Source organism: Leucopleurus acutus (assembly GCF_964270905.1).
Source record: "Leucopleurus acutus genome assembly, chromosome: 14".
Lineage (NCBI taxonomy): Eukaryota > Metazoa > Chordata > Mammalia > Artiodactyla > Delphinidae > Leucopleurus > Leucopleurus acutus.
The window spans coordinates 38,293,701-38,318,735 of NC_139156.1; the positions used below are offsets into that span (position 1 = coordinate 38,293,701).

At 46.1% G+C, this 25,035-nt stretch overlaps 1 protein-coding gene across 7 annotated transcripts in view; it reads left to right on the top strand.

Annotated features, from left to right (window-relative positions):
• The first annotated feature begins 4,284 nt into the window (after positions 1-4,284).
• Positions 4,285-25,035, top strand: part of SGMS1 (sphingomyelin synthase 1) — a 289,370-nt gene continuing 268,619 nt past the window's right edge. For 6 of the 7 annotated variants that reach the window (XM_082854352.1, XM_082854351.1, XM_082854344.1 and 3 more), the window contains exon 1: positions 4,285-4,533. The gene's annotated coding sequence lies outside the window, so the exon portion shown is untranslated. Of the gene's footprint in view, positions 4,534-19,702; positions 19,719-25,035 lie in introns of those variants that run through there. The other variant, XM_082854350.1, reaches the window with a different exon arrangement.

Genomic DNA, 25,035 nt, shown 5'->3' on the forward strand with positions numbered 1-25,035 from the left:
GAAGGCAGAGAAGCTTTTATGAAAACGGGTGGACTTGGGGTTTTGAAATATTAATAGGATTGGTTCTAGTGGACAGTAGGAATCTGGGGAAATAGGCTTCAACTAGACAATGGGGATAATGAACATGGGTAGGGTCAGTCTTGCTACTCCCTGGAAGAGAAGTAAACTTGGGAACTCTCAAGTAGTCATTTCCTGCTTTGTGAACGGAAGGTGTTACCCTGAAACTGGGTTTGCCTCTTGGTGGGCGTCGAGCCAAAAGACACAACCAAGCCAAAGAGCACGAGGAGGGATTTATTACTTGCAGCAAGTACGGAGAACACCAAGGATCTTTCCCAAAGCAGTGTCACCATGACAGCAAATTGGGGAAGTTTTAAGCTAAGGGTACATGCATATTCATGAAGGGTCTTGGGTGGTCCACAGAATCCAAGCTTTAGCTGATTGACGTCATGAAGGTCAGAAAAAGTCAACATCATCATCCCTTAAGGTGCCAGTTGATCTGGTGGTTGAGCGCTTCAGGCTAATTTTTACCATTGAAAGAGAACTGGGAGTCTTTACAAGTGATATATTATCTTTGCTCTTGTTACTTCTCTTGCCTGATGACACTGGTTTGTTTCTGCATTCTTTTGTTACCTTAAGACAATTAATTACTGATACCTGTTCAAGGGTGAGCATTGTGGCCAGGCTTAGATCACAGAATGCCTTAGGCCAAAAATGGCTTCTCTTATGTCAAGAAAGCCATGCCTGGTTTTCCTTCTCCGGGGAATCCCTACCTTATCTGCTTAAAAAGGTGGAAAAAGCCATAGCGTGAGGGAGAGAGTAAACAGCAGTGCAGAGGAAACAGAGGGAGACCTCCTGGGTTCCTGCCAACACTCCAGTTCCTTGTTCTGATCTCTGCCTTAGCCTCAGCGGCATCCCTGATTTACCCCAGTGTCTTCAAATAAATTCCAGCTTTTTGTTGACCAGGGGGAGAACCTAGGCAGTTACTGAAGCCAGGAAACCTCACCATGGCCCTAGGAACAGGCACAGAGGGTTGAGTGTTACCAGATCTAAGCCCCAGGGCAAATACTTGGAATCAGCCATTGTCTGCAAGCTGGCGCTTCTGATCAACCTTTGTTTGGAAACTGGATTGTGGATTGGCCAGATGAGTTTAAAGGGCTAAGAGGGCTCATAAGGTCTTGTTCCTGCTACTCAGGTTTTGTAGTTCTAGATTCTTCCACTGAGACAAATTGCCATGGACACACAGAAGCCTCCTTGCTTCTTGAATACTATTTGACTATTGTTTGGTGAGTGATGGATGCTGCTTACAGGTCAACTATCAACTGGATAAAACCACTACATTTTTGATCAGGTAGGTTAGCTTCTAATGGTAGAAGGAATAGCTGTTCTGGCAAGTGAACTGCTTGCCCTTGTATTTGCTCTTAATATTATTTTTAACATATTTTAGTGACAGATTGTGACTTGGAGGTGATTCATTTTTATTTCATAGTTGTCTTGACAACAATGTAACTTATGATATTCTGTGTACTTGAGAATCCTAAAATTTTACAACCAAGCAGTATGATGCTTATTAAAATTTTGATCAGAAAAATACACTGGTAAAATTCTTTAGAGTTGGGTGGATGGAGGACAATTACTTATTTTTCTTAAAAAAATTTTTTTTTTGGTTACAAACAGTAGTGACTTAAGGACCATGACTAAATTGAATATCAAGGAGAGTCAACTATAGTGTTTCTTAAAATCACTTCACCCAGAATTTATTTTTACTGTCTTTCTTTCAATATCATTTTAGATTTTTTTACTGAGTTTATTATAGCTCTTTCTCTCTGAATTATTTTATGAAATTGGAAGAAATTGGAGTTTTATATTTCGCTTTTTTCCATGTGTCATATTATATACAGTCGTAAAATTACTCATGGAAAGCAATTTAGAAAGCCTTTTATTATGAAACATTTCAAACATACACAGAATTAGGAAAAAAAACACATTACAACGATCACCCTAGAAAACCACTTACAATCAAAAACCGCTAATATTTTACAAAATTCAGTTCAGCTTTACATTTGGGGTGTGGGGCATTTTAAAGTACAGACTCCTTGACGCAAGTCTACTCCAGCTTCTTACTTGAACCTCATTTTCTGAAAGTCCAAAGTCTGGCCATTCTGCATAAACAGCACTTCAGAGAAACCAGTCAGCAGTTTTCTGGCGCTGCCTTAGTTTGAAAAACTTTACATCATGAGAAAGCAAGCCTTTTCTTGCACTTCTTAGGTGTAAACTGACGAAAATTCTCAGTAGAGCTACAATGACTCAAAGAGCTCTGCCCTCTGTACACTCAAAATATGTAGTTGAACTGAATTTCAGTTGTTACTTTTAAAGCCGTAAGTGACAAAGGCACTTTCTTCATCTCCCTGAGAAAAGCAGTATAGTGACATAGGAGTGAAGCAGCCAGAAAAGCCAAAGTGGAGGGTGCGATAAAAAGCCCGCACTGGAGCCCACTGTCTTCACTCTCTTTTGGGATAAAATTTCGATGCCTCGTTTATAAAGTGAGCCGCCCTAAGGCTTAGTTGAAATAAGTAAAATGGTCATCAGAATCAGTGGAGGGTTTGAGGTTGCAGGATCCCTCCTCTCCCCCAGTAGTGTTTCCGATTCTGCAGGGCATTTTGCATTTCTAACAAATTCTCGGGTGATGGTGACCTATCTGGCCCTAAGGCCACAGAGACCCCAAGTGGTTCGTGGCAGGACCTCAATAAATGCTATTAACATCAACATCCAAGCTGTCCACCAGCAGGGGCCATGGGATATTACATCTCAGGGAAGAGCGACGGCCGCTGTCCAGATGATCCTGCCAACACGCCACGTCTCTGCACCGAATAGATTAGAACAGGGAGGAAGTTGGAGCAGCGGTCACTGCCTTACGGAAGGGGACCCCTTTCTCCAACTTCCGCCTCTGGGGAAAAATAGAGGCCATCCGCCCCCGGAGTCCTGCCCTCCCGATTTCGCAGCCGCTGTTTTTAGCCCGCGCGGGAGCCTGTCCTCTCAGAAACCTGGGGCCAGTGCCGCGATTCCCGCTCTCCCGAGCGGGGCGGAGGCAGGTGCGGAGCATATGGAGTCCGGCGGGTGGGCGTGGCGGGGAGCAGAGCTCTCTGCCCCTATCCTGCCAGCTCTCCGGTCCGTTCCGATCGCCCACGGACCGATGGCCGAGCGGAAGATGGCTGCCCGGAGCGCCATGGACAGTCACGTGCCACGGCGATGCCGCGGCACGCCCCCTCCCCCGCTCGCCGAGTCCCGGACCCAGCGGGACGCGCAGCCCCGGGTTGCCTCTCCGCCACTGGGGTACAGAACGGTACGGACACGAAGGGAGGGCCCCGAAGCGGAAAGCCAGTTCTCCCCACGGTCCGCCCCTAACCCGGGCGCTGGGGTCGCGCTCAGGGAGCCGAGAAAAACCTTGCTTCGGGCGACCTGCACCAGGTCGGGCCACTGGGCATGCGCAGTGCTCCGGCCCGGGCACGCCAGCTCTCCAGGTTTTTCCCGCAACTCCGCGGGGCCGGCAGGAGGTGGGGTCGGCAGGAGGTGGGGCCGGGAAGGGTCCGGGTGGGGTGGCCCTGTAGCGGCCTGAACCCTCTCCCTATACGACTGGAGCTACTCGGGCCTTACTCGCCTTGACTCATTGTTTTTGGAGTGAATCTGTGAATAGAGATTTGAAAATGGGCTGTAGAGTCTGCGGTCCGCCCTTTCTACATTTTTTTATTAATTTTTTTTTTAAATTTAAAAATATGATCAATTTCGAGTTAATTCCAAGTGCTGCACTCCTAGGCTCGGTGGGGAAGAGACTCGGGTAGCTCGCAAACTCGTGCCCGCGAGCCGGGTCTCCGGAAGGCCGAGTTTGCGTTCTCTGTTCTGACCAGCTCTAGCTCTTCAACTCTCCGGCTCTGCCCCAAATGGTATACTGCCCCCAACCGTAAAATTCGGCTCCCGTCCGGCGTGACTAAACGGCCCCCTAAAAATGTGCAAGCTGGGCCTTTCTCGTCGTTGGGGAACACGTCCGCCTCCCGAGCTTCCAATTACTTGAAAGTAAAATAACAGGGCGCCAAGCCTCGCCAGCCCCTAGGTGCGCAGTCTGGCTCGGGTCCCCCCTGGGTCCTGGGATGAGCTCCCCGCAGACCCCGCCCGCCCCGCCCCGCCCTCCTGGCCGCAGCGAACACCCGGAGAAGCGGATTTGCGTCGCGCGGGTAGCTGGGCCGGCTCGTGCAGCGGACTGGGCATGCTCGGCAGCCCGGGAGGCTCGCTGTGGCAAGTCGGAAGCGTTCGCACCAGCTAGGCAGCGGCCGGGCAGCGGCGGCGGCGGCGGCGTCGGCGGGGGCCAGGACGGGAGCGGGAAGGGCCGGCCAGGGAAGGCTGCTCTCCCCTTGCGACCGACGAGCCGGCCTGACAGCGCGTTCCGGGTGCGGAGCCCCAACTCTGCCCTGCCCCGGATTTCATCCCGCAGCGGGGGGCTCGGCGAGCGGAATTCCGGCGGCTGCCGCGACTCCGGTGCAAGTGAGTCGTGGGGCGGCGGGAGAGAGCTGCTCGCCGGGGGCCGATCGGACACCCCCGCTCCCGGGCCTGGGAAAGGTGTGCGGGCAGCCCCGGGGCGAGGGGGCGTGAGCGCAGCCAGCGCCTTGCCTCGCGCGTACCTGGCGAGCAGTCCCCCCACTCCGCCACCGCGCCAGGGGAGGAGTGGGCGCGGGGGGGGCGGTCCCGCGGCCGGGCTCGGGGCTCCGAGCGGGCGGGGAGCCCGCGGGGCTCCCGGACCAAGTTGAGGCAGGGAGAAAGGCGGAGGCGTCAGTGGGCACCTTTTCAGAGGTCTTGCGTGCGGGCTGGAAGGCTGCCTACTGTCGGTTTGGGGCGAGCAGACGGTGGAGGGGCCGAAGAACCGCGAGGCGAGGAGCCTTCGGGCAGTGGCACGGCGGGGGTCCGGAGACCCGCAGGGTCCGACCCCAAATCACGGCCCTACCCCCACCGCCCGGCTGGCGGCGTGACAGTTGGTACCTCTGGGTCCGATCGCAGCCGGCCAGGCGCCCTGGGTTTCGGGTACCCTCCCCGCCCCGCCTCGATGTCCCTGGACAACATAACAGGTGGGAACCCTTTCCCTGCGGGGCGAGCCCCCCTCCGCAGGCCATTTAACAGCCTCCAGGTTGGGGGTGGCTCTGACACCCTGCGGGGCTGCCCCCACGGGTGAGCGTGTTTACAGGTAAGGCCTGGAGGAGCCATCAGCGCAGCCTGGAACTGGACATTCTCTCCAGGACGCGGCCCTTCACGTGAGTGAGGGGTCTTCGCGGTTCCAAGGCGACGTGTCAAGGGCAGAGCAGCGACAACAGCGGCTGTTTCTCCCACCTTCTTAACCCAGACTCGGGCTTTCTGCTTCTTCTGGTGGACCGGGTAGGGTGTCCTGGTCCAGCTAACGGATTCACACAGGCGCGTTCTGGTTAAAGCTTGTTTCCGTCTTGGGAGTGTCAAGTAAAAATCCGGATGAGGGTTGCCAGGGCCGGAGGGAGTGAAGAGAACCCATGCAAGTGCTTCTCAGATGTTTCTTTTCACCTTCAGATAGTACCGACTAAAGCAGTACACACTTACGAAACCAAGAGTGAAGGCTGTTTTCTGAAAGGGAAGTTTGTTTTCTATGTTATGGGGCCTGCTTACTATTCTAGCTCCCTTGACATTTACCTTGCTGGACCTTTAGAGCTGTTTGCAGGTTATTTTGCTTGCGGACTTGGGGGTGTTTGGGGTTGGCTGCCTGGGTGTGGAAGTGGCAAGTGCCCGTCATGGTGTGCTGTGAACTCCCCACGCTTCCTGGCACTGGGGTTTGAACATTCGGGGGGGACCGAGTGGACAGAAAGAGAGGAGTGGGACTGGTGACGTAGCGACGCGATGGGAGTTGCCTAGGGCTGCCCAGACATAACGAGGTTGGTTGGCTGTTTTGGCTTGGCGGAAGGGGAGAGGGCTAGGCGTTTCATTGGTTCGGGGAGGAAGGTGTTCACGGGAGAAGCCTGGCGGGGGATGGGTCCCCGTCTGGTCAGTGCTCCAAGGGAAGCCCAGAGATGTTTGGTGATTCAGCAGGTGGCAGCCTTCCAGCCCTGAAGCCATACCTTGGCCAAGCAAGCCAGCAAGCCAGCGAGCAAGCGGCAGCAGCTTCAGGGGAATCTCCAGGAGACTCTTCTGCCTAGAGCAGCTCACTTTCCTTATCTTGCTTTCTGTTTATGGCAGGAGGCCCTGGTTTTTTGGGTTCCTTCCCTGTCTCTCTTAAACTATCTAGCATGTTTTTGAATCTCTCCAGTTCTCTGACCCGTTGGATAGCAGGAAGTGGCAGCTGCCACCATGCACAGTTTAAGTAATTAATTAATGTGCAGAAAATGATAGCAGTATGTAAAGCAGAGAAAGTCTTTTCCTTCTGTTTCTGCTTCAGAGATTAGAAATTTACATTTTTAGTAAAATAGTAAGATGTATTTCTGCAGTTTTTCATTGCTGGTAGTGAGCTATTTCAAACATCAGAAAGCATTAAAAATTAATTCAAGGGATGGATAAATGACATTAAAGGGACACAGTTATTTAAGCAATGTCTTGTTCATTGGAGGATCTCTAGCATCTTGAGCAGTGCCTAACTTGTAGATACTCATTCAACTGAAATTTAAAGAATTTTTCGTATTAGAAGCTTGTCAGTAAGTTTTGACGTTTAAAGAACTTTGTATGTTTTCATACGTCAAAATTGCCTATGTTGACCTTAGCTTGAAGCCTCAACCCTTTTACTTTTTTCCTGGTTAAGTCCCTTAATTTTAAAATTGTGACAGATCCTGCATGTCAATGGAAAAAACATAAGCTTGTTTTGCTTACATATCTCATGAAAACCTAGAAGACTCCTACATATAACCATTATACATTTTTTTAAATTAAAAAGTGCTCCGGCTGCATATCAAATACGCTTCTTTTTTAATAAAACTTCATTTTATACAAAACAGTTCAGGAAAACTGTAGAATTCCTAAGCCTTTATCATCCAATGAAAAGTGCTGCCATAGAAGAGACAAAACAGTGTTTTGGGAATAAAAATTCTGGCTTGTTTGCACAGGGGGATAACCTGGCCCGTCTTTGAGGGAGGCCTGAGTGTCCAGCTCATTCTGCATTTTACCTTTGCTATTCTGTGCCTTCCTCCAGTTGTTAAGCTCTTTCTTCTTCCCCTAAAGACATACTTTCCTGGCATGGGCTCATTTACTTAAAGCTGCTGCATTTTCTCACATAAATTCTACTAGTGCTGACCTTTCTTTTTTCATCGTCCCATACACTTTTCCACCACTTCATATGATAAACTATTCGATGGTCCTAAAAAGCTGTGGCCAGCGTGACCTTGTGGGGGGCATGACAGATTGTAGGTGGCTCTCTCTTTGCCTTTTTTGTATGGTAGCTGTAGCCACAGCAGTCTCTTCTGGAAGAACTGGTAAGGCATACCCGGTCTTAAAGATTTTGGACTTTTCTGTTAAGGCCCTTGGTCAGGAACATAAATAGTCATTTATCGTCTCCTACCACATCCCAAGAATTTTGGCTGTAAAGTGTGTCACTTTAATAAGCTAGCTACCCAGTCACCAGAGGAGCATATTTAGATGTGGCAGTTAGGAAAAAGCGTTGGATGTCGGGGAGGAGAGGGTGAAGAAAAGGGAAGAGAAGGGTGGGTGGGGCCAAGAAGGTGGCTTGGTTTTGTGACTGTGACTTCTGGTTTCAGTAAAACAGAATCAAATGGCTGATCAACAGGTGTGGCTCGGTCTGTGCTGGAGTGCTCTGCTCCCCTCCCTAGTCCTCTTTCCCTCCACAGATACACACACCACACACACACACACACACACACACACACACACATAGCCCCCCCCCACACACACACACATAGCCACACACAAATCCACAGACCCACACGTGCACACACACTCTGACAAGAGACACAGACGCAGACGTAGACACATACACCCTTTGCCAAAAGCTAAGCATCCCAGCTTCTTTTTAAATACTAATATGTCACACAGGGAAAGTCCAGGGCTCAGTAGCAGGTTGAATTCTGGGGGCCTGAAATCACCCCAAGCTTGTATTTCAGGAAGATTCCCCTTCCCTCTCTCGTGGCAAGGTGATCTGCCCCCTTAGCCTGCAAAGCTTCTGAGGGCTTTCACTGGAGCAACCATTGTGTGTAAATATAGGTGAGGTAGTTTTCACCTTTGAGACTTCCTGGTGCTGAGGGTTGAGTTAACATGCTTCAATTTTTGGCATAAGATCTCCCTGTGCAAAGCCCCTTTCTTGTTTTGTTTTTTCCTTCTTTCCCACTCTCATTCCCCTCTCCGTCAGAGGAGCTTCCTCTCTTGTGTTGGATGTTCTTGGGTATGTCTCTATCCTTGTTAAAGATGTTGTGTTCTTGTGTGCATGTTTTCAGTTCAGGTAAGTAGTGCTGTGCTGCTATGTTTTTATTCGGTTGCTTTTCCATTCAATATTAAAACTTTTTGTTAGGGAAATTTTCAGACATTCATAAAAGTCAAAAGAATTTAATTCAACATTTTATTGGAGAGATCTATGTTAGTATAGGTTTATCCAGTGCATTGCTATGACTGCTGCTTTTTACGGCTGGCCTGCTATGTACCCACTAGTTTTACTTACCCATTTTTCTAATGATGCACACTTAGGTCACCTCCATTCTTGCTACCATGAGCAAAGCTGTGATGAAGGAATATCCTGCAGCATCTCTTAACGATGCCTGTGAGAACATCTCTAGGGTGGTGGTTCTTACAGGGGTCCATACCAAGCAGCATCAGCCTCACCTGGGAACTGTTAGACTTGTAGGTGCTCGGGACCTAACCTAGACCTCCTGAATCAGAAACCCTGGGACAGACCCCATCAATTTGTGTTTTAGCACATCCAGCCTGGAGACTCTGGTGCATAGGAAAGTTTGAGGAGCACTGCTCTAAGGGTATCTACCCAAGAGTGGGAGGGCTGGGTAAAAGAGAACAAACACACCTGTTTTTACTAAATACTGCCAAATTAGTCTCCAGTGTTGCTGGACTGGTTGACACCCTCACAGCAGTGCATCAAGTGCTCCTAAATCACCACATCCTCCTTAGTGGTTGATACTAAACATCTCTCTAATTTTACCGGTATTTGATGGCTTCTTATTGTTTTAACGTGAACTTATGTAATTTCTTAATGAATTTGAGCATCTTTTAATGTATTTGTTAGCTATTACAATTTCTTTGACTGGCTTTAGTCTGCTTTTCTAATGTATTGATTTGCAGATGTCTTAAATATCCTAGATATTAATCTCATTCTGCTATCTATTAACTTTATCAGTGGTAACTTTCAGAAATTTTAAATTTTGATATAGCCCAATGCCATTAATTTTTGCTTTTTGTAGATTAGGAATCTTAAGGTGTTCTTCCTTACCCCAAGATTACAAATATATTCTGTATTTTCTTCTGTCAACTTGCTGCTTTTACCTTTCACAGTGAGGGCTGTAATCTGTTTGAGGTTCGTCTTAATATACGGTATACGGAAAGAATCTGGTGTTATTTTTTCCTTTCCGTTTTGTGAGCCAATTTTCCCAAAATCATTAACCAGTGTATTTTTTTTCTAGTATTTTAGGGATGAATGTGGAGCCACCTCTACCATACATCAGGTTCCCACATGCACATGAGTCTATTTTTTTCTACTTTATTGAGTTATAATTTATGTATGGTAAACTTTACCTGTACATTTAAAGTGTACAATCTAATGAATTTTGACAGATGTGCATACCTGTGAAACCACACAGTCAAGATCCAGAGCATTTCCCTCACCCTAAAACTTCCCATTTGCCTTCCATCCCTCCCTTTGTCCCCAGGCCCAGGCAACCACTGGTCTGCTTTCTGCCACAAATTGGTTAGTTTGCATTTTCAGATTTTGAGATTCCTCACAGGGTTTAAGTTCTCTAGTCTGTCCCAGTCATCTGTCTATTTCTGTGCCAAATTATTTTTATTATTATAGCTCTGCAGTGTGTCTTATATGGCAGGGTGAGCCCCTTCTTTGCTCTTCTTTTTCAGAACTTAGTTATTTGTGGATCCTTTTTCTTCCATATACATTTTGGAATGCTTGTCAAATTCTCAACAAAGTCTTGGAAATGTGATTGGCACTGCATTGAATGGATAGTCTAACATGGGGGAGAATTGACATTTCTTCCTTCTTAATGTTGTAATTCTATCCATGAACATGGTTGCCCCATCTTTTTTAAATCACATATAATAGAGTTTAAAATTTTCTCTATCACAACATTTTTTACAAAAGTAATGTGTTGTTTCGAGGAGAATTTGAGCTTGGGCTTTTTAGTCTGAACCTTAGAGGAAGGCAGAGTGTAGGGGCTTGGGGGACAGATGTTGTTTCAATCTCTGTTCTCCATTCACTGACCTTGAGTGACCCTGGGCAAGTTCTCACCTTTGGTGGCCCCAGGTTCCTCCTTCCTCAAGCTAGATCCCAGCAGCCTCCTGTACAAGGCTGCTGAGCTGCTGAGGCCTTTAAATGAGATAATGTAGGAGAGGCAGGGAGTACAAATCTTGAAACATTTGCTGCTCAGTAAATGTTGGTGTAACACCTCCCCTAATGCTGGCTTTCAATAGCAAAAGCTTCCTACTTTTATGCTACTTCTTAGAGATTGATAAACAAAGAAGTGTCAGAAAAGCAAAGTGAATAAGCCAACCAATTAACTGTGTAACCCTCTCCAATTCTATACATGTAAGTCCATGCTTCTCCCTAATTTTGTGGGGTTTCACAGAAAGTATGGATACTTCCAAAGAATGTTACAGTCCAGTAGGGAAGAAAAGACCAATGTGTAAGAAACAGAGAACTCTATGTGACAGATGGCTTATAATTAAGGTTAAGTGGTGTGGTACCAGGGGAGTTATGAGTAGGGAGAAATGCTGTTCTGTGAGAGTTTTTTTTTCTTTTAATTGAAGTATAGTTAATCTATCATGTTGTGTTAGTTTCAAGTGTACAGCACAGTGATTCAGTTATACATACATATGTATATATATATTTTTCAGATTGTTTTCCATTATGTTATTACAATATACTGAATATAGCTCCCTGTGTTATACAGAAGATCCTTGTTGTTTACCTACTTTATATATAGTAGTGTTTATATGTTAATCCCAAACTCCTAATTTATCTCCCCCTCTCCTGCCCCCCACTGCTATCCCCTCTGGTAACCGTAAGTTTGTTTTCTATGTCTGTGAGTCTATTTCTGTTTTGTAAATAAGTTCATTTGTATCATTTTTTAAGATTCCACTTATAAATGATGTTATATGATAATTGTCTTTGTCTGACTTACTTCACTTAGTATGATAATCTCTAGGTGCATCCATGTTGCTACAAATGGCATTTCATTTTTTTATGGCTAATATTCCACTGAATACACACACACACACACACACACACACACACACATATCACATCTTCTTTACCCATTCATCTGTCAATGGACATTTAGGCTGCTTCCATGTCTTAGCTATTGTGAATAGTGCTGCAGTGAACATTGGGGTGCATGTATCTTTTCGAATTAGAGTTTTCTCTGGATATGCCCAGGAGTGGGGTTGCTGGACCATATGGTAACTCTATATTTAGTTTTTTTTTTTTTTAATAAATTTATTTATTTTTGGCTGTGTTGGGTCTTTGTTGCTGCATGCCAGCTTTCCCTAGCTGCGGCGAGCGGGGGCTACTCTTCGTTGCAGTGCACGGGCTTCTCATCGCAGTGGCTTCTCTTGTTGCGGAGCACGGGCTCTAGGCGCATGGGCTTTGGTAGTTGCAGCACATGGGCTCAGTAGTTGTGGCTCATAGGCTCTAGAGCACAGGCTCAGTAGTTGTGGCACACAGGCTTAGTTGCTCCGCGGCATGTGGGATCTTCCCAGACCAGGGCTTGAACCCGTGTCCGCTGCATTGGCAGGCGGATTCGTAACCACTGTGCCACCAGGGAAGCCCTATATTTAGTTTTTTAAGGAACCTCCATACTGTTCTCCATAGTGGCTCTACCAATTTATATTCCCACCAACAGTGTAGGAGGGTTCACTTTTCTCCCCATCCTCTCCAGCATTTATTATTTGTGGACTTTTTAATGATGACTGTTCTGACTGGTGTGAGGTCATACCTCATTCTAGTTTTGATTTGCATTTCTCTAATAATTAGCGATATTGAGCATCTTTTCATGTGCTTGTATGTCTGTATGTCTTCTTTGGAGAAATGTCTCTTTAGGTCTTCTGCCCATTTTTTGATAGGGTTGTTTGTTTTTTGATATTAAGCTGTATGAGCTGTTTGTATATTTTGGAAATTAATCCCTTGTTGGTAGCATCCTTTGCAAATATTTTTCTCCTAGTCCATAGGTGGTCTTTTCATTTTGTTTATGGTTTCCTTTGCTGTGCAAAAGCTTTTAAATTTAATTAGGCCCCATTTATTTATTTTTGTTTTATTTCCATTATTCTAGGAGACAGATCCAAAAATATATTGCTGCGGTATATGTCAAAGACTGTTTTGCCTATGTTCTCCTCTAGGAGTTTTATAGTCTCTGGTCTCACATTTAGGTCTTAAATCCATTTTGAGTTTATTTTTGTATATGGTGTTAGAGTATGTTCTAATTTCATTCTGTCACATGTAGCTGTCCAGTCTGTGAGACTTTGACTTGAGTAGAATTAGATTAGGGGGGAGTGAAGGGGCCTGAGAAACCAAGTATCATTAGCATTTCTGTCCGGGGCTTTGGGAGCCTAGTATTGAACTCCATGACAGTGGATTGTGTGCCTAAATTTAAGTGTCTTAAAAATCATTGCTTTGGAAACAGTGACAACAAGTGGCTAGTAGATAACTAGGTAACTAATAGCTCTCTGTCATATAATATAGAGGTTAAGAGCACTGTTCCTGAGTTCAGGTCTTGGCCTTATCATTTAGGAGCTGTAGGACCTTAGAGAAGTTATGTAAACCTTATGTGCCTCAGTTTCCCTAATCCTCATTGGTGGGTCTCATAACAGCAGGTACCTCAGAGGTTGAGGACTGTAAGTTAACCTTTGTCACGTGCTTAGTTCATGGCACAAGGTAATCACAATATAAATGTTAGCTGTTCTTATGACTACTTTTGTTAACATTCATTGCGTTCCTCCCGTTATCTCCCATGAGGTGTTTGAGGCCTTATGCCCCAGAGTTGTTGGATGTCCAGAAAGACTGTCAGAGGCACAGTACTGGAGAGAGGATCCTTTTTCTGCAGGTTGCCGGGCATGTGGTGGGCGCTCAGTTGTAGACTGAGCAAGTAGATGCTTGACAGACAATGAAGCCAGGTGCTGTCTCTCGGTCCTGAATGTCCTCAGTCAGGTAGCTAGTGTTGACCTTAAAAATTATGGTTATTTTACTGGCCAAAGTGGGATTATTTGGGAATAGCAGAGAATTGCAATTCAGGACAAGTAAGCCATGGCAAAAGTCATAGGCAAGCCCAACAAACAAAGGAGAGTAATGTTATTTTATAGAGAAAAAGGAGGAAGTTGGAAAGGGTTGTTTTGAAGGAAAGTCCATTGGAAAAAAGGTGAGGGTTGAGGGTGATGACGGTTTCTCCTTGGCTAAATTGCTGGGGTAGTCGATTTCTTGGGGGAGGTGCAGTGAACATCTTTTCCTCTTGGGGCCTGTCATTGGTGATTCTTTCCCATTGATGATTCTTCTGCTAGGGTGTGTAATTGACAGTTCTTCCTGAAATTAATATCCAGTGGTACTGCATGGGTGCTCCCCCTTCAGGCCTTCTGACTCCATTTTAGTGAGGTTTCCCTTTATTAATTTTCACATCAGCATGCAGGAAGCAGGTTTTATTTTGCTGTATTTTTATTTTTATTTTGCTGTATTTATATTGCTGTATAAATCTAGTTCTGATTTGACCTTTTGGCAAAGGTGTAGTAATCATAGGGATTCACACTTGTTGAGGATGAACCACATGCCACACTGTCTAAGCCTTTTCCCTTTCGGACAGTCCTGTAAGAGGCATGTTATTATTATCTCTTTTTAGAGGTGAGGAGAGTGGGGCACGAGTAATTTGCCCAACAAAGTAGGAGGGCCCTGAAAGAGTTTAGTGTCTGGGGCCTTTGCCAGTTGACAAAAATTACCAGAGTAAGTGCTGTTGGTGGGGCGCCATTGTAGTTACCTAGGATTGTGAAGCACACATTAGCCCAGCAGGGCATTCCCATGACCTTGGAGGTTTCTCAGCCTCCCTTGATAGTTCTCAGATTTCAACAGATATTAGAATCACCTGGAGTCTTGTTAAAACACCCTGTGCTGGGCCCATCCCCACCAGAGTTTTTGAGGCAAGTAGCTTGGGGTGGGACCTAGTAGTTTACATGTCCCAGGACAAGATGATGCTGATTCTGCTGGCCTAGGACCTCTCTTTGAGAGCCACTTCCATAAGCAGTACTCATGTCACTGAAGAGCCAGTGGCTCCTACTTCTAGTTACAGTCAGGTGAGATGATTTCAGATTGAGAAATTTTAAATACTGTCCACCTCATGAAATAAAAACTGAACTCACATGGTCCTGTTTGTGTACGCCAGCAGAGGGATGTCTGAGTCAGGGCAGCGCAGAAATTGCTTTCTGTCCTTGCCAGTGCTTGTGCCATGGGTTAGATGGGTGATAACCCGGGGTGGAGAGAAAATTTGGAAATGCAAGTCAAGATTTATTAGAAGCATGAACTGCCGTCAAATGCATCCCGCCCTAGGAAGATGACCTGAGTTTGTTTTTGTTTATAAATTTATTTATTTATGGCTGCGTTGGGTCTTTGTTCCTGCGCGCAGGCTTTCTCTAACTGCGTTGAGCGGGGGCTACTCTTTGTTGTGGTGTACGGGCTTCTCATTGCGGTGGCTTCTCGTTGCAGAGCATGAGCTCTAGGCACGCGGGCTTCAGTAGTTGTGGCTCGCAGGCTCTAGAGCTCGGGCTCAGTAGTTGTGGCACACGGGCTTAGTTGCTCCGCGACATGTGGGATCTTCCCGGACCAGGGCTCGAACCCATGTCCCCTGCATTGGCAGGTGGATTCTTAACCACTGAGCCACTAGGGAAGTCCCGCCTGATTTGTTTTTATTTTGCTATTTTCCACCTTCCCCACTCCCTGCCATAGGCACAAAAAAGGCTTTGTGTCCACTGTTTAACCCCGTGGGAAAATTTAGACACAGAGAAATTAAAAGTGTATGAAGATACATAGCCTGACAGTAGAGAGACAGAAGCTAATCTTATTTGACGGGGCTAATTGTAGTAGAAAACTTTGTAGGAAGGCACTTAAAAAAAACAAAGAAAAGAAAAGAAAAAGAAGGGCTGTGTACCTGTCTCTAGCTGTTGTGAGGTAAAATAGCTACCGTGTGTCCAATTATAACACAGCCTCACACACAGGAAGCCCTCACCAAGCGCGGTCCACTGTTACTCCAGCCAAAGTTTTCTGTTGTGCAGTTGAGACTGCACTTCCCCCATCTGAAGAATGTTACACATAAAACTGAGGAATTAGAAATTTTTAGAATTGAAAGGTTTTGTAGGAAATGGGGACTTAGGATTACCAGTCAATTGTATCTAGGAAGAAATGTTCCAGATTTTCCCTGTGCCAGTTGTCACGGCTCTCCTGTGACCCCAGTAGCCGGGATTAGCTTGTGTGCTTGGTGAGGGGACGTGGCAGGGCAGAGAGAATGGGGGAGGGCCAAGGGAAGACTGGGGAGGGCAGACAGGCCTGAGCGTATACGCCAGACCTCCTAGCCAGGGATTTACAGCGGCAGGGAGTGAACACACGGTGAGGGTCTGTTATGGGCCAGACCCCTGTTAGGCCTGGAGATACAGAGACGAGTGAGATGGGGTCTGGGTTCCTGAGGGGTCAGTGGGGGAGACAGACATGTCCACGGATAAATGTCATGACCAGGTAGTGGGTGCAGTATGGCAGCTGCACATCAAGCACCCTGGGGTGGGGCGGGAGCGCTGGATGGGGAGGTGGCCTGCTCCCGGCTCCCTGTGTGACAGTGCACACGACAAGGTGACTAACACCGTAGGCTGGCACAGGTGGAACTGGAACTCGTGTATTCCGGCTTTGTTTCCTTCTTTCTTTTGGTTTTGGGATTTCCATTTTGAGGGAGAGAATTCTGACCGCAGAGAGGAGTCTGGGCACATGGGCACTGTAAGAATCCAGAGCTGGAAGTGCCCTTCCAAACCACTTAGGAGGTCAGAGGGGCACATTCTAGTTTACTTTTTTTGTCTTTAACAACTGTGGCTAATTTTTCGCTATTTCCTAGGAATGTAAAACCTGCAGAAGATTAATGCCTTTCTATCTTTAAGGTACATCAGCTTTTAAAAGAAAGATTCTTTATTAAAAGCAAGGGTTTATTTGCCCTTAAGTCTTGGCAAAGTGCTAAATTCCACTTTCAGTTTTGTTTCAGTGGTTTGCCACTTCTCACTTTCCTTCTTCCCTCTTCCCCCTCCTTTCCTTAATACCCTTGCAAATACCATGCGAGCTAAGGCATAGTGCCAACACTGTGACCTTGGCAAACTTGGGCCTCGGCTTCCTTATCTGTAAGTGGAGAGTTTGGATTAGCTGACGCGCATAGTCACCTGGTCCCCACATCTGTGAGTCCTGTGACTAGGGGACACCTGTAAAGAGGGGCTCACGAACTCCATTTCATCAGTCGTTTATTCTCCTGTTAATAAAAAAGAATCTTATTTCAGAACCGCCTTCCCCAGTCCTGTTAGTTGCACGTCCAAACCACTTTCTAGAAGCAGCAGCAAGCGGTTGATTCTTCACTGTGGTGTTTCCCAGCCTGTGATTGATGCCCCTCCTGGCAGGCTGCCTCTATTACAGGTGCACGGTGTGGGCTGTTCAGTGTTTTAGTCACAGGCGTACTGTGTGGATCCGGGAAGGAGGTTAGGACGGGTGACAGAAGGACAGACCGTAAGGGGCGATCAGCCTGAGGTTGTGCGGTGGGGTGGGTAATGCTTGGGATCCAGACAGAGCTCCCGAGTCACAGGGCAGGTGAAGGTTAGGGCTGGGAGCAAAGGTCCCGGGAGCAGAGAGGCGGAGAGAGAGCTCAAGAAACCATCCCTGATGGAGCGGGGGAGGGGCGGCTGAAGGGGATTCCCCCCTCCAGCTGTGTGGGCAGGAGCGGAGGCTGGGGACATCACCAAGGGGAGAGAAAGCGCAGCTGGGGGGAAGGGAGCCGCTTCCCGCAAACACAGGCTGAGGGTTTGGGCTGAAGTCTGAAAAGGGGGTGGGGTGCCCATCGACCTGAGGCCAGAAGGGAGGAGTTCATTGCTCCTAAGGAAATCAGGAGGGAGAGGGACGGGCTGGGTGGGTGGAAGAGGAGAGGACGGCTCGATGGGCAGCGTGCTGGGATCAAAACTGTGTCGTGAGAGAAACATCTGCGTGGGGCGATCCATGGCCTTCAGCCTGAGCCAGGCTGCTCTGGTCACCTGAGACCGAGAGAGCAAGTGGGGACACGTGTGGCCGTCCTTTTGGGCCACTGGCTTTCTCTCGTGTGAAATGGGAATAATCACTACGTCGCAGTGTTGTCCTTCTGAAGGCCCTTGGTACGTGCCTGCGGAGGTGACCTTGGGAGATGGCAGCAGTCTGAGAGGGAGGGGATAGTTTCCAGTTTCCCTTCCGCTCCGTGGCCAGTGTGCTGACCATTCACTTGACTAGGTGGACCGTGAATGAGACTTTAAGAGATGGTGCCCTGGGACTGTCCATCTGTCCCCAACTTTGTGGCCATGTGTTGTTGAGATTTTTATCACGTGGTCTCTCATCCGATCCCTTACGTTTCTTCCTGATCTTATCCCAGAGCCTGTCCCTGTTCTCCTGGCTGCGAGTTCAGTCTCTGCACCCTAAGATCCCAAGTGCACAGAATGGCCCATGTGTGTCATGGCTCTCTGTGAAAGTCTTTGTGGTGGCCTCAGTCTCCAGCATGCGCCTTCAGACTCACTGGGACCAGCATTTCTGACTTGGATGAGGCTGAGTATACAAGTGTGGACAAAGCAAAGTCTCCATGTGCATGGAGTTTTCTTGGTGATGGGGAGACAGGACAATCAAGTCAACAAATGTGAGGCCCGCCAGGGGGTCAGGAGGCAGACCCTCAGCGAGCCTTGTCACAGCTCTGCACCCGCGCACACGGTCGGTCATTTGACATTTGCTGTACTGCTGCTGTTTGTGTAGTGACACCTGAGTTCCTTTGAAAGGCCCTGCAGAGTTAGCAGCAGTTGTGCTGGGCTGAGTTCCAGGTTTCCATCGGGGCCCTGATCATGGCTGGCTTTCCCCTCTCTTTGATTTTAGAGACAGAGACAGGGTGGTGTGAACACCCCCAGGAATATCTCAGGCCTCCTTTGGACCGTTTGTTTGAAGGCCCGATGAGTGGCCCAGGGGGTTCTTACTAGGGTCCATGGATGGGTTTCATGAAGCCATTGAAATCCAGTTTATCATTCTGGGTGTGTGCATTTTTCTGGTGAGAGTGTCTAAAGCTTTCATTAAATCCACCAGAAAGAGCTCTGAAATGTTTATTTATTTAGGCCGCACGGCCCGCGGGATGTTGGTTCCCTGACCAGGGATGGAACCTGTGCCCCCTGCAGTGGAACCACCAGGGAAGTCCCTGAAAGGTTTATTTTTATGAAAGTGGATGAAAAGATAGAATTGGGCCATTGAGAGCTTCTCTTTATTGCTGTCTGTCCCCTTTGTAGAGGAACTAACGTGATGTGATTTGCCTAAAGTGAGGAGGCAGACACAGGCCGAGAGCCTCAGTGCACTTATCTGGGACTTGCCATTTCTGTGTCTTATGGTGGGACACGTTCAGTTATTCCTCTGAGAAAAAAGAGAACCAAAATGATAAAGCTGGCATCATGGAAGACCAGCCAACTCAGTGGGAGAGAGCACGGGAGGTGTATGTGATGCCGCAATGTGGTTTTGTCATCCACTCAGCAGGAGGAGAAGGCTGGGTCTCAGGAAGAGAGCAGAAAATGCTTCTTATATTTCTGAGTCTGATGGGCACTGACCGTAGGTCTGGAGAGGACAGTCTAGGACTTTGGCTGTTGATGTCAAAGGTACCTGTTTTAGAATATTCCTCTGCTTGAGAAGTCCATAATAGTTTATGTAAATAATAAAGTTCATGACAATTGTCCTTCAAGATGAGGGTATGGAGGGTAGCTTTTAAGAGGGAGGGCGTTGATACCTACTTTTGATCCAGCAGTTCTACTTCTTGGGGTTTATTTTAAGAAATAATTAAGACCATTATTCATCCCAGAGCTGTTTGTCATAGTGAAAAGTTGAAAACCTAAGTATACAACAATTGGGGGTTGGTTAAACAAATGACATATATCCAAATAATGGAATACTTGGCAACCCTAAAAAATAATATCCAGAGGAATATTCTTAGAAAGTTGTTCAAAAAACATTGTTATGTACAAAAAGTTACATACTGCCTTTGTAAAAAATAAATTATTCAGAAAATACTAGTTGGGTGCCTACTGTGAGCCAGGAGCCCTGCTGGACGCTGGTGACAGAGTGATGAGCTAAGCAGTTATGTTTCCTGCCCTCAATTAGCGTACAGTCTACTAGGGAAATAGTCAAGCCATATTGACTTTCTCATAAAGTTTTATAAATACTCATAGGAGGACTCCAAAAACAGTGACTCCTTAACAGGCACGTTCAACCACCTGTGAAGTCCAATCAGGTATGTCTCTGTATACTTGTTACTGGCTACATCCCTGACCTGAAATCACTGATTTCTTAGAAAGCTTGAAGTAAGTCACTGAGATGTGTTACTGACACTGCCTTACTGTCTGTCTTCGTTTCTCCCCTGCAGTTCGAGGTTCTGTGGGGGGAAGGGTGGTGGAGGCACAGTCATTTTGGGAGTGGGGGATATTCCCGCCCTACTTCCTGGCTTCTGTCCTCAGTGCTGTAGTCATCGCAAGCCTTGTCACCAGCTCACCTGGAATTGCCTCTTGTTCACTGTCGCCTCTCGTGGGCCTCACATTGTTCTGACTTGGGCCCCTGACTTGTCATCTGTGGTGTTTGCAGCCACGTGGAGTAATGCTTCATTCTTAGAAATCATCTAGTTTAAATCCTTTTTTGGAGCCTGGCGAAGCTGGGACTGGAATCTGTGTGTCCTGCCTGCCCGATGGACATCTTTTCCACTAGGCAAGAGCATGGCCATTCCTGGTCACCACAGCGAGGGCTCTTCCAAGCAGGTCTGCGTTAAAAACCACATGCATTTCAAATTGGTGACCCCACAAAACTGCAAGAAAGCTTAATTCCTTCAAAGGCAAAAGGGCAGCAGATTTCTTGAGGAAGAAGTAATGAAGCACCGTCTCTGCTAGCGTGGCTGCTTGTCACAGTATGGAGACCAAGTTGAATTGGTGTTGGCAGAGTTTGGCAAGCGTGTATAAGGGCTGTGTTCTTAGCGAAACTTTGGGATCTTCTACGGTGTGCCAGCCATGTTAGCTCCCGGGATCCACACAGGAAGACGACGTAGGGGTCTGCTCTCTAGAGCCCCTCTCTAGAGAGAGCAGTGGAGAGATGGGCCCCATGACAATACACTGCAGTCTCATGCTGTGTGTACTAGTGACTGGGACTCGAGAATTTTGGCTAAAATATTCAGGAAGGCAGTCCCTGGGGAGGGCGGGTTTGATCTGGACCCTGAGGAGGGGTGGGATTGCCAGGGGCACCGCTGACTTCAGAGTCCACGTGAGGGCACCTCCTGTAGACAGGCAGTGCATGGCCTGGGCTGACTGTTCAAGACCTCGCGGCGTTTATTTGCCTTTTAACCTAAATTTTGGCTTTTTAAAAATTTATTTATTTATTTACCTATCTATCTATCTATCGCTATGCTGCGTGCTTGCGGGATAACCACTATTTTTTTTTTCTTTTTTTAAATTTATTTTATTTTTTGCTGCGTTGGGTCTTGGGTCTTCGTTGCTACGCGTGGGCTTCCTCTAGTTGAGGCAAGCGGGGGCTACTCCTCGTTTTGGTGCGTGGGCTTCTCATTGCGGTGGCTTCTCTTGTTGCGGAGCACGGGCTCTAGGCACATGGGCTTCAGTAGTTGCGGCACATAGGCTCAGTAGTTGTGGCTCGTGGGCTCAGTAGTTGTGGCTTGCGGACTGTAGAGCGCAGGCTCAGTAGTTATGACACATGGGCTTAGTTGCTCCATGGCATGTGGAATCTTCCTGGACCAGGGCTTGGACCCATGTCCACTGCATTGGCAGGCGGATTCTTAAGCACTGCACCACCAGGGAAGCCCCACCACTATTGTTTTGATGTATATACCTCCCATCTTTTTTTCTGTAAATACTAGATGTGCACCCAAATAGTAAAATAGTATTATTTTAACCAAATCTTAAAAGGAATAGTATTGCCAAAGCTAAATCTCAGCAGTTCTAGAATTGACTTCTAGGATACAAGTATAAATCTGAAATTTTATAAGTTATTAGTAATGCTATTATTAAAATCATAATAGAGTTTGGCATTAATGGTATAAGAACTTAATTTCTTAGCATGTATGATCAGTATAGTGAACATTTGTGATACTGGGTACATATGGACTTTCAGGAGGTGGAGGAGGGAGGAGCAAGGCTTTTCATGTATTTTATTATTTTTTAAATTTTTTTTCATTTATTTGTTTATTTATTTATTTATTTATTTAGGGCTGTGTTGGGTCTTCGTTTCTGTGCGAGGGCTTTCTCTAGTTGTGGCAAGTGGGGGCCGCTCTTCATCGCAGTGCACGGGCCTCTCACTATCGCGGCCTCTCCTGTTGCAGAGCACAGGCTCCAGACGCGCAGGCTCAGTAGTTGTGGCTCATGGGCCTAGCTGCTCCACGGCATGTGGCATCTTCCTGGATCAGGACTCGAACCTGTGTCCCCTGCATTGGCAGGCAGATTCTCAACCACTGCACCACCAAGGAAGCCCTTATTTGTTTCATTATTTATTTATTTTGGTTTTTGAATTATTATTATTATTTTGGTTAGCTGTCAATATGAGACATTGTAAGTGGTCGTTCGTCTCCAACTTACTAAACTTTTGACCAATAACTGACTTCTCTCCTCTTTAACTCCTGGACCTAAAGATTTCCTTGGTGATGATGATGCAGTTTCATTTGAAGTTATCCCTCACCCCAGCTTAGTGTGGTGATCAAAGGAGAATATGTCTGGGTAATATCAGAAGCACAAATAAGATCGTTGCCCTTATACAAATTTTTCCCTGATATTTTGGCCTGTGATTGCTGCTTCATATAACCAGCTGAGAGAATAACACGTCCTTAAGCCTGGGCTCTGGAAGTGTGGCAGTGGAGTAGTGTAATTGGCTTTTAAGATAACAAAGCTGTTTTCCAAATCTCCATCTTCATCTCAGCTTTCACTGCCTGCACACCAATTTCAGCATCTCCCCTGGGGAAGAATGACAAAAGAATCTTTACAAGAGGTAATATGTGAGAAATGTTTGCTCCTTCAAGGTACCTCAGTTCCTAACAATTGACTACTTTCGCTACAAGCAACCCTGGGTTGTCAGTAAGCATGCCCTTTGATATTGTTAGTAAGCATGCTGTGTCGATGCTGTTATCTGCAAAGTACAGTGTTAGAATTTTCTTTTATTTAAGCAGCCTTTTCAAATATGTAATAACCAGCCATCCACCCTGTCTTTGAACGTCTCGTGTAAGTACACGACAAAATCCCTTGGGTGTCACATAGTTTGCCTTTGGGTGGAGGAGAGTTTTATTCTGAGTTACATCTGGAATGCTCACCAACATTTGGAAGTGAATCTTTGGATATTATCAGAGACTGTTTGAAAGATGTGCCTTGTTCATATTACTGATGTCGCCATGCTGATGTGTAATCTACGTGGTAATGCAATCACTGATCACATTGTCAGTCCAAGGATGCCAGAAATGACATTTGAAGAAAGCATTCTGCTCTTTGGCCTTCCATGTCGAAACCAAAGGTGGGATTTTGGCCAAGCATGGAAACTGGAGACAGTTTCAGTGGATCCTTAAATAAACATAGAAATCTCTATATATTTTATTTTTATAGGTTTAAAATTATAATATTTCTAAGATGTGACTGGGAATGTTCCAAATCTATAATTTGCTTTTAAAAAGTACAAACATTTTTCATTTATTATTCTGTTTTAATTAGAGTAAAATATACATAACATAAAATTTACCATTTTAACCATTTTTGAGCATACAGTTCAGTCACATTAAGTACATTCACACTGATGTGTGACCGTGATCACCATCCACCTCCGGAAGTTTTTCATCATCCCACGCTGAAACTTTGTGCCCATTAAATGATAGCTCCCCATTCCCTCCCCACTCCAGCCCCTGGCAACACCATTCTACTTCCTTTGTCTATGAATGTGACTCCTCTAGGGGCCTCATTTAAGTGAAATCATACAGTATCTGTCCTTGTATGTGGCTTATTTCACTTAGCATAATGTTTTCAGGGTTCATCCATATTGTAGCTTATATCAGAATTTCCTTTCTTCTTAAGGCTGAACAATATTCCATTGTATGTATATACCACATTTTATTTATTCGTTCATCTGTTAGTGGACACTGGGGTTTCTTCTACCTTTTAGTTGTTGTGAATAATGCTGCTGCTATGCAGCATTTATTTGAGTTAAACATCTTTAAATAGGATTTTTTTTAATAAGGAAAAATCTATGCCTTCTTGTGGTCAGTTTTATCAGAGGGCTGCCATGTCCAAGTTAGGTCCAGGAAATGCCTACCTCACAGACATAAAAACACCCAAGCACTTTCAACAGTGTTCAGCTGAAAGCTTTAGTATTTGCCTGAGGTCAAGAGAGCAGTTTCATAATATTTCTGTGCAGCCTCAGCAGCGAACTTGGCAGCAACCTCGAGTGAGGCCTGTCAGGGTTCTTGGAAAACAGCCTGGTGTTTTCATATCTTTTGCCCTGATAGCTTCTGCCTGTCAGTACGTCAAGAGGGAAAATATGACAATAGCCTTGGTCCCTCAGCTCAGTCTTAGCTGGTGAAATTCTCATCCGAGCCCTTTCTGGATATGCAGATATGACTTACTTCAGCAGTTTGCTCTTCTGTGAGCCTGTTTCACTGTCTGTCTGGGAGGGGAGCTAAGGGTCTGGGCTACAAGCTGTGTGCAGCCAGCTAGCACTCTTGATTTAAACTTGTATATTTTTCAAATCTGTGTGGCAGGGGAGGCCTGGTGGAGAATACAGAGCGGCAAACTCTCCCCTGACTCCGTGCGGTGGTCCCTTGGCTTAGTGGTGCATGGTCATACTGCAGTGACGTCTGAGGTACTTTTTTCTGGACATGTGGGAAACTGAGGTTAGCTTTCTCTTTTGTGGCAAGAGAAGTGAAATGTTTTGTTCCTCTACAGACTAGATAAGAATCGAATATGATTAACCGTGATTTAAACAAGGCCAGTCAAGTCTGTTTGCTTACGCTGCCCACATTTTTTCAAGGCACCTGACATATCTGCAGTGGAGGCCTGTCCATGAGTTTACTGACAGCATCATGGATTATAGTTTTATACTAAAGGTCTGTCTTCTTGCTGTATGATCTTTCTCTTTGTTAAATCAAGTTTTGGCATCTCTCTGGGTCTTTTTACTGATATGTATGTATATAGATTTGTAGAGTTGTGGAGTAGATTTTAAAAAGTCCTTGATTTAAATAGGTGTCCTCTGGAACAATATAACAGACATGTTTGATCCTCAGTCATACAATTTATATATTTAGTTAGTCACTTTTGGCCATCAGTCAAATATTCTGCTTCAGAGAATAACTGTGATACTATCTGAATAAATTGTTTGATTCAGAATGCAAGATGTAATTAGGGATGTGTTTCTTGGAAAAAAGATAATTGGGGTCTTTTGTATTACTAAAATTTTGAGTGTAGCTAACTAATATGGCACTGCGTCAGGTATCTAGGCAAACAGTTGCCACTTTACAGTTGAAGTCTGCTTTACATTAGGCACTTGGAGGCCGAGTGGGCCTGCTGTTTCTGAGGTGCAGAATCTGC